This window comes from Triplophysa rosa, linkage group LG4 (assembly GCF_024868665.1).
Source record: "Triplophysa rosa linkage group LG4, Trosa_1v2, whole genome shotgun sequence".
NCBI classification, from domain to species: domain Eukaryota; kingdom Metazoa; phylum Chordata; class Actinopteri; order Cypriniformes; family Nemacheilidae; genus Triplophysa; species Triplophysa rosa.
The window spans coordinates 23,655,150-23,665,248 of NC_079893.1; the positions used below are offsets into that span (position 1 = coordinate 23,655,150).

At 41.5% G+C, this 10,099-nt stretch overlaps 1 pseudogene; it reads right to left on the minus strand.

The window, feature by feature from the left end:
• Nucleotides 1-313: 313 nt before the first annotated feature.
• On the minus strand, nucleotides 314-9,712 carry LOC130553026 (nuclear pore complex protein Nup107-like; annotated as a pseudogene).
• Between the last annotated feature and the right edge of the window lie 387 nt (nucleotides 9,713-10,099).

The window sequence follows — 10,099 nt, forward strand, 5'->3', positions numbered from 1 at the left end:
CAAAAAAGCCTGGTATAAATAAATTGCAGTAATACTCATAATACTAATAGTACATAATAACTAAAAGTTACTTTATCCTACAGATATTATATACTTTATATAACGTTTAAGTATATGCATTTTATATATAATTATTTCAATTCAAATACGAGATTTGAGTCCCTTAATTTTCCTGCTGCAAACTGACAAGCAGGGCCACTCATCTTTTATATGAAAGAGTATCTTACCAGCATCTTTTACATGAATATTCAGAAAAACAAGTTGTCTTTAAAACTTGACAGACCGACTTACAGAAACAGATCTAAAACAGCCGTCTGGTAGCATTAACCAAACCACATTGTTTCTAAACAACACACATTTTTTTATTCAGTTACAAAATACAGGTTTTTCCCAAATGGGATTGTGGACAACAGAATCACAAGAAAAAAAACATATACTGTCTAGGGCTGTATTTCATATATAAGTGGATCTAGCCCTTTATCCAGCAGGAGCAGTGAGGATTCCCTCATCTTCTGGAGAAACTTCTGCAGCTCCTCTTTAGAGAAAACCTGAAGAACAAAAAGAAAGTTCGGATGCAGAACTGGACATCAGCGATCATAAGCCTTAACCACAAAGCTTTTATTATGTAAAAGCTAAAACTGTAATTTTACAGGCTCTTCCTGTCTAAGTGGCTGTTTTAGCTAAATGATACTGCAAAAAGCATCAGATGCTTTAGAATGCGAGACGTTTTTCACTTTAATCTATCAAAAAAGATCAAATCAACAGCTTAAGAGAGACAATGTTAAACCAATAAAGAATTTTCAAGTCAGACCTCGTATAGTTTGTGTTGGTCAGATGCTACTGTATGATCTCCTGGTGGCGTTCGGTACGCTGCAGTATGGTTAACAGAGGGAAGGACATCATAGGCAGACACAAACGCCGCAGCAGAGTCATCTGATGACCGCGCTCAGAATCTTCTTCTGCGTCCTGCAATAACAAACACACAGATGCAATGTATCCAAAACTCTCACTGTCCTGAGACGTCTATCAAACCATTACTCTAAAGAGAATGCTGAATCGACACACCTCTCTGATGTCCACCATCCAGCCCCTATCTACAAACAGAAGATCATCACATTATAGATGCTTTCCTTCACGTCCTCCGTCAGAGATCTCCCTGCCAGTTCTCATACTCTATCTGGAGGAAGTGAAAAATAATTTAATACAATTAATCCAGTTACAATACTGAATCATGATGTATCAAACCTGAGCGGACATGATACGTGAGCCGTAGATTGTACTCTGCCTCTTTCGTCTCATGGGCCACCTTCTGGAGGACAATTCATATGCTTGAACCATTCATTAAATGCTTCATGAGATTCATGCAAACAAATAAAAAACAAATAAATGGTTAAAGAATGACATGCCTTGAAGTGAGGGACAAGTGAATGTTGGTCATGGTACCAGATGATGAATACAAAGGTGTTCACGAATAGCATTCTCTTCCTCGGCTCCTCCCATTGCCGGTAGATCTCGCGCATGGGTCTTCCGGCACTTTGGCGAAGACCATCTTAGCAGCATCATGCTTCTTAGATGCTATGATACAAGAGGATGATTATACATAAACAAGACAAGCTACAAAACTAGCTAAGCGCGCACACACACACCTAAAAACTTCCTCATTATGGCACTGCTCTGCTTGAGGGCTTCAGCTCGCTGGGCGGGGTCAAACACCAGCCAATCATTGACATTCAGATTTCCTCCAGGAACTGAGAGTAATGTGACACGGCCAGGTCAGGGGGCAGGTGACTGATGTAGAACGCAATGAGATCCATCTGCTTCTCTTTCACTAGCAGTGAGATGTAAGCCTTCAGAACATCCACACACACCTCTTCCTAAGAACAAAATATTTAAAAACAATGAATAATATAATTTAATGTTTCTTGAGTGAATGGTCAAATGTGTGTAATGGCAAAGACAAAACTGGAACCAAGATAATTTGTAAACAACAAACAAACAAAAACTGACCATCAAGGTCTCCAAGAATAACAAACTTCTGAATTACATGATAGTGCTCCTTGGTTGCCTCTACAACCCTCTGTCAAAATAAAACATTTGCGAAAAAAGATTAGAAATGCAATGTACCACAAAAATATTATTTTATTTAATTAAAGTTTAATTTCCCATCCTCACTTTGGATTCTGTTGCTCTTCAAAGACTTTCTCCACTGTCCAACTAAACAAAAATGTCATATAGCGGAGCAAATCAATCATTTTTTGAGTTGACAATGAACACTTTAAACATAAATAAGTCTTACTTGGTCTCTAGGAATTCTCTGTTCTTCCAGTTAGTCACTGCCCAAACCAGAGGAACAGATCTCCTGCTCCACCAGAGTAGTGTCCCCCATCACCCGGAAATACACCCACACAGTGTCCTCCCACGTCTCACACACGGTTTCCACTCATAGATGGCTCGTTCATATTTGTTGAACTGCTCCTGAAACCGCAAAAACAAATCTGGATTTTTGTCAGAATCACTCTCCCAAACTAACATTCTAGATGCCAATCTCAAACAGCACATCTTCCACACACTCCTATGAGGATTCCCCCGCCTCCTGAACACAGAAACATATAGTCATATATATTGTGTATAGTCATATTAAAAGCAAAAAATCAAGTTCTGTCAGATAACAGTATGAATCTAACTGGTGTATGTAGATGAGCGTGTGTTGACCTTCACTGATGTTGGGGTCATGGTACAGTTTCCAGCCTTCTAGAGATGCAGCATGCCAGGACCACATCGCTTACACAACCTCTGAGCCAACAAACACACAATGAGAGAGAAATACAGTACTTCTTCCAAACTTTAAGGGCTCACAATATGTTTTCTTGCATCAATATATGAACATCAAATATATCAAACTAAAGAACAGAGCCTCTGCACATTTGATTCTAGAAAAAAGAACAAGCTGAGAAAATAGCATTTTTGTCAAAGCGTTCATTCAGATTCGATTGAGAATGATTATCAAAACATAGAGCTCATCATCATCACACACACACACCTCATCGGTGCTGCCTGATCATATGAGGTTAAAGAGGTTTTTCAGCAGGTGCGTGTCATCCTCTCTGTCCAGGTCCGCCAGTGGTCTCTTCTGTCTGATGGGAGCGTCAGGATCCAGTTCTGTGACTAAAGGCCTGCTGAAGCCACTGCTGTACTGACTCCTCCTTAACTTCAGCGTGTGGAGAGTGTTCTCCCTACACACAAACACTCCTTCATAAAACACTGACTCGCCTGCATTATATTAGACTTGGCATCTGTTTATAGATCTCCAGTAACTCAGCATCATCACTTACCAGTACTCAGATTTGGCGTAGTACTCGGTGTTATCTGAGAAATCTCCTATCTCGTCTTTAGCTATACTCTCCAGCCAGTCCACCACCAGCTAAAAAACAAAACAAGTGTGAGATGGCCCTTCTATCGAGAAACATATAGGATAGGTGGATGGATGAAGGTGTACCTGGCTCTGTCGCACCATGCTGTCCTTTCAGGAAGAACTGCTCCATTACAGCCTTCTCACTTTCACTAGGGGCCTTCTCAGAAAACAAAAATCACAAGATTATTATGAGATTATTACATAAACATTCATTGTCCTACAGTATCTACAAATATATGATACTTAAACCAACACAGAACAACAACTTGTAAGTTGATAAAATACATTTCTGTCAAACTGGTTTTTAAATAAGGATGTTTTTGAAAAAAAAATTGTTTTCCTAAATAAAAATGGCCTTTTGTGAGTTTTACTGTGTGGTTGAATGATTTTCTATGAAGACTACTCATTAAATGAATGTTTTCTACCCTTTCCCTGTATAAATTATATAATAAAATGACTTTCTGACTGCAATAGCTTCAAATACAGCTGCTTTCACTGTCTGTCCTGCTTAAACCCATTCAAACAGACTGACAGTGTGGAACTATTGAGAGCTCCATGAACCATATGACCACGCGGCAGCGAGATCAAAGTGTTTCGCAACTCTGTTTTTCTATGGCTCTGGTGTTTAGTGCGACACAACTTCTGAGTTAACGTGCACTCACGGGAACAACATGAAGACACGGGCTGTGTCCGAAATAGCCCCCTATACCCTCATTCACTATTCACTAATGCAGTCCACTTGAAGAAGCGAATGAAATTAGAACATCAGTAAAAATGGATGTCCCCTCAAATAGCGCACTATATTACGGTATACGGGGCTATTTCGGACAAATGAACTAACCCTGGAACATAACCTTCTCCGGAGCAGGTTATCTTCAGAGAGTGAGTTGCTCTGGTTACTTACATACCCAGAAAGTTACCTCCGCTTTTGAAACCGAAAGTTTAGGTTATCAGCTAACTTACCCGGGTGTGTCAGAAAGCCCGCTTTCTGGAATACCCCCCAGTTTTCAAATGGACTGCAGTGAGTCAATGGAATGACTGAAATGAAAGTACTGTATATACATTTTTTGGGTTATGTTATTTTTGATTGTTAATTCTACCAATGAAAGATTCATAGTGTACTGCCAAATGTAGCATCTTAAAGATCAGATAACATGCTATTTCATGCATTCTGACTTTACACTGTTAAACGTGCTGGCTTCTCATGCTTGACATGGTCAACTTGTTAAAAAACAAGTATGACATAGTATTTCTGTGCTTGATACACTCCCCCAGCACTCCGACTTGTTTCGGAAAGTTTTTGATAAGTCTGGATCCCTGTTTCATAACAATTCTCCCGGAAAAGCACGCCCAAGGCAAGGCTAAAGAAATAGCCCGCCCACGCGCCAACCGACGAGTGATGGGAAAACACGCTTGTCAAGATTGGCTGCACTGTGGGCCTGCGGCTGCAGCTCGTTACTCTTGCGATAGTGAGAGAAGTTGAAGTGTGTTTGTTTGTATACGGAATTTCAGTGATGGGTGTTATATAAACGCTGGATATAACGCTGGATTTGGAGATCGTTTGAAACTGATAGATGGGACGGTCCCAGTGCACATGAACTGCACGTGGTAAGCGAAACTAAGTCATATGTCTGTGTTTTGTTGGCAATCGGCCGTAACATGCATAATGTAAAAAACACAAAGGGATTAATGTGATGATGTATTGTGTGCTCGTGCTGTAGTTCCGTCCCCCTGCCTGCCTCCAGCAGCTCGTTTTTTTCCGGAAATAATCGTACAGCTGTATCTCTCATTTATAAATTTGATCAAACTAAATATCGTCGCATGCAATACTACTGTATAGGTACTCAAGATTAATATGAGATTGGCAGAAACTGCGTGTGTTACCCGAATTTTAATGTTTTTTTTTCAGATATGCTTGAGGGTCCCTGGGTTGACTGTGTAAATACCAGATGACTAATGTTTAATCTTTGTGGAGAACGTCTTCATTTGTAGTACATCGTCTGGATTGCTATAATCACAGGCGTTGTCATGGCCTTGGCCAGCTGATATAGTGTTGTTCTGCAGAGACAGATCAGTAAATACAACAAAGCCACAGAAACTCAAAATAAGCAGGATGATTTTTGAGGGTCCGAGAGACTCGTGGGAGAAAATATAGCAATCTTCGTAATGATTAACGACGCTCGATACGCAGTGGTACGCAGTCAAGTCACGTCACTGCTACTGCCATTTGGAAGAAAAACGCATAAAAACAAATTAAGAGTTTATTTGCAAAAAAATATTCTCAAAAATCATGTTTTATTAACTTATTATGTTTTTATTGTGTTGGCTGTATTTTTTTTTGTTATTATAACTTAATCAAAACAACCCAAATGCAGTTTGATTGACAGCCTTTTGGAATGCACGTAAAAAACGTTGAGTTATCTGTTTTTGCAAATGAACTTGCAATACAGAACAAAACATTTAATAAGAAAACAATAAAGTAATTATTGACATAAAACATTTAAACATGTTTTATGTCCTTTTATAGAAAACCTATAATGCTCTGTAGAATTGACAGGGTATTATACATAGGTATTGCTTAAATGTATAAAAAGAGAGCCAAAAATAAATAAATGAATAATGTACTGAATCTGAGAGTGTTTAGGAGCCAAGCCCCGAAGGGGCTAGGCCTCTATTGCTTCTGTTAGTAATATTAGGCGCTAAGCCCAGAAGGGGCAATGGCCTCTATTGCTTTTGATAAGTATTATTAGGGGCCAAGCCCCGAAGGGGCTATTGCCTCTATTGCTTTTGTTAGTATCATTATTAGGGACCAAGCCCCGAAGGGGCTATTGCCTCTATTGCTTTTGTTAGTATCATTATTAGGGACCAAGCCCCGAAGGGGCTATTGCCTCTATTGCTTCTGTTAGTAATTATTCATATTCTTAACCAATGGTAGTCTATGGTAGCCCTATGAACCGTACGTAGGAAAATGGTGAAACTTGGCACACTCGTAGTGGTGGTACTCATTAGTCACGTGACCAAGTATGGGGTCTCTAGCACTCACTCTATAGCGCCACCAGCAGTTCAAAAATGCACTTTTCAAATGGCTGCAACTGTTGAACCCATTGAACCCACAAAAATTCTACTCTGCACATGTCATGCATCGCATTCCATGCGTTACACTAAGACTCCGCCCATTACAGTAGCAGCCATCTCGAAAAGTACAGTATTGCGTTTTTTCGTTACTAGTCCTACAAATTGTGACTGATTGTCACGAAAATTTGCTCACCTGATCTTTGGACCGTGCCGCATAGTAGTGATGCTCTGGAATTAAGATTTTCACTGTTGCTCAAAAGTTACGACGGCGCTAACTTTTCTAAGTCGACCCAAAAATGGATCTTAGGCCGTACCTCAAACATTTATTGATCTATCGGTACAAAACTTTGTACGCTTCATCGACACCTCGGACTGGGGGTCCTTGCCAAAATGGGGAACAGCACCACCTATGGGTCACGAGATTTGAAAAATTGCTATTTTTGCTCGTAACTTTTGAAATGTTTGTCAGAAAACCAAGATCTCGGTGTCTACGGATTCCTTGTGTCATGCCGGATCGTACGATTACGATTCTGTCACGATTGGATGATAGGCCTGTGATATCGTGATATCTTTTTAACTGTATGATATATCGCCACCAAATTTAACTCGAGTCACCAAATTATAGTCCCAAACGTACCCTTGAAGTTTCAAGACAGTGCCTCTTAGCGTTCGTGAGATATTATGCTTTTATATAATTGCTTATAACCCTTGAATGCTGCTGGGTTATGCACGAGTGGCTCACCTGATAAGCCACAAGCCTAAAACTGTTTTTATTTGGTGAATGTGTACATTTTAAAGATGTAAAGGTGAACTTGTGTAACTACGTTTTAAGCCATGCGAGATATGCAGTTTGGGCAAGAAGGAATTTGGCATATTTTGAAGGGAAAAAGGTGGATATACAGTATGTGCAATGTTTAAAACTGTGTTGAGAAAGAATGTTTATTTAATGTGGAAATATTTAAGCAAAGACATTTTTGAAAAGGCTTTCATTAATGAATGTAGACTCATAAATGTGGATGATACAGGAAAGCTAAATTTGAACTTTTAAGGAAAAATACATGGTTAGCGATGGAATATATGTATGTTTGAATCCTGTATTTGTGTGTTGTCCAGATGTTTGTGATACTATATTTTGAATGTGGAATGTAATATTTTTTGTACTTTTGATAATTAAAAAAAAAAAAAAAAAAAAAAGCCACAAGCCTTGGGTACCAAAGGTCAGAGGTTCGAACCTAGTATGGTGCATTTCTGAACTTTTCAATTTAAGTGTACTTTATTGTAGAGCTGAAGATCTTTGCCCGGACCCGACGGGTTCGGTCGGGTTCGGGCTTAATTTCTATCATTTTACACGGGCTCGGGCCGGGCTTGGGCTTGCGCGGTAAATGAGCGGTCATGTGATGCGTTCTGATTAGCGCGACAAAGATGCAAAAATGGATGCTGAGGGTTGGCTGAGGAGGTGAAACGGAGGCTTGCCTCTGGCGATTACGTTTTGGTTGCACCAGCAACTAAAGTAAAGTCTGAGGTGTGGAAAAGTTTTGACCATGTGCATAATGAGAATAATGAGCCAGTGGGATATGTGAGATGTTACGATGTTACAGAGGACTTATTTATTTCTTTGTTCCAACATCCAAGTGGCCTATAGCCTACGTTAGTCATTAATAAATTATGTTAAAACATGTATAAATGACTCATTCTTGACAAAAAGCTGTGTGCGTGCGCACATTTGAATAGCCTAATGCCGGGCTGTAAACGGGTTCGGGCTTTTAAAAATCTGTCAATCAAAATGTACTTGTCGGGTTCGGGCCGAATTCTGTCGGGCTCGGGCACTGTCGGGCCTAACTTTTAAGGCCCGATTACAGCTCTACTTTATTGGCAAGACGAAATGTACATTTGCATTGCCAAAGCATTTGCAGCTGGGCTGCGTAGAAATAGTGCAAGTATGTAAACGAACTAAATGAAATTTTAGCAATGAAATAAAATAAAATAAAGTGAGATGTATGTAGTGCAAAGTGTGGGCTGTGGGGGTACACTGGGGAAAGTGTGGGCTTGGCCCAGTAGTACTGCTTGCAGTTCTTGTGATTTTATTTGTTCTTGTCATGGTGCAGCAAGAGAAGACAGAGAGCGGATCCAAATGCAGTTTTGGTTTATTACATAATCCACAAGGTAATCAAAAAACATCCAAAAATGAAGAAGACAGACACCAACGTAACGTTAACAACAATCGAAACTAGACAAAGGAAACACTGGGTGTATATATACACAAACTAAAGAGGGCATACACCTGGGAGGCAATCAACAGGGAACCAATGAACAAAAGAATTACAAATGACTACAAAACAGGACAGGAAACAGGAACTCAAAAGAAACAAACTAAAAGTCCAAACTACCAGGGGAAACACAGACAGGATTGTGACAGAGCCCCTTACCTAGGTGCGGATTCCAGACGTTCCTAAGAGACAAGTTCAGGTGGGTGGTGGAGCGGAACAGGGGGCAGGACGGAGGGCCAGACCCATGGAGGGGAACAAGGGTAGGACCGTGGAGCAGAAGTGGACCTTGGCCGTGGAGCAGAGGTAGACCTGGGCCGTGGATCAGAAGCGGACCTTGGCCGTGGAGCAGAGGTGGACCTGGGCCGTGGAGCAGAAGCGGACTTTTCCCGTGGAGCAGAGGTGGACCTGGGCCGTGGAGCAGAAGCGGACTTTTCCCGTGGAGCAGAGGTGGACCTGGGCCGTGGAGCAGAGGCGGGCCTGGGCCGTGGAGCAGAGGCGGGCCTGGGCAGAGGAGGGCCTGGGCCGTGGAGCAGAGGCGGACCTGACGGAGGAGCCGGCAGAGCAGGCAGCCTGGGCATGGCAGGCAGGGCTGGACGACATGGAGGCGCAGGCAGGGCTGGAAGCCAGGGAGGCGCAGGCAGGGTTGGAAGGCAAGTGGTGGACATCTTGGAAGAGCCAGGAGACTCAGAGGCAGCCATTTTCGGCATAGGTACGAAGCTCAGCAGGTTAAAAAAATTACCTCTGGAGCAGACAAACAACGCACAGCCCAGACACACAACAAGGCAGCAGCCACAACCAGCAGAGCTGACTCTAAGGGCAGAACCTCAGGAACAGACACCACCGGACTTGGAACTACTAGACTTGGGACCACTGGTGGAGGCTCTGGGCTGGCGGCCATCTTGTGAACGGGCTCTGGACTCTCAGCCATCTTGCGAGCGGGCTCTGGGGTGGTGGCCATCTTCTTGTGATTTTATTTGTTCTTGTCATGGTGCAGCAAGGGAAGACAGACAGCGGATCCAAATGCAGTTTTGGTTTATTACATAATCAACAAGGTAATCAAAAAACATCCAAAAATATAGAAGACAGACACCAACGTAACATTAACAACAATTGAAACTAGACAAAGGAAACACTGGGGTATATAAACACAAACTAAAGAACGCTAACAAGACACACCTATGGAGGCAATCAATAGGGAACCTATGAACAAAAGAACTGCAAATGACCACAAAACAGGACAGGAAACAGGAACTCAAAAGAAACGAACTAAAAGTCCAAACTACCAGGGGAAACACAGACAGGATCGTGACAGTTCTCTATGTTTGAAAAACATTATGTGTTGAAA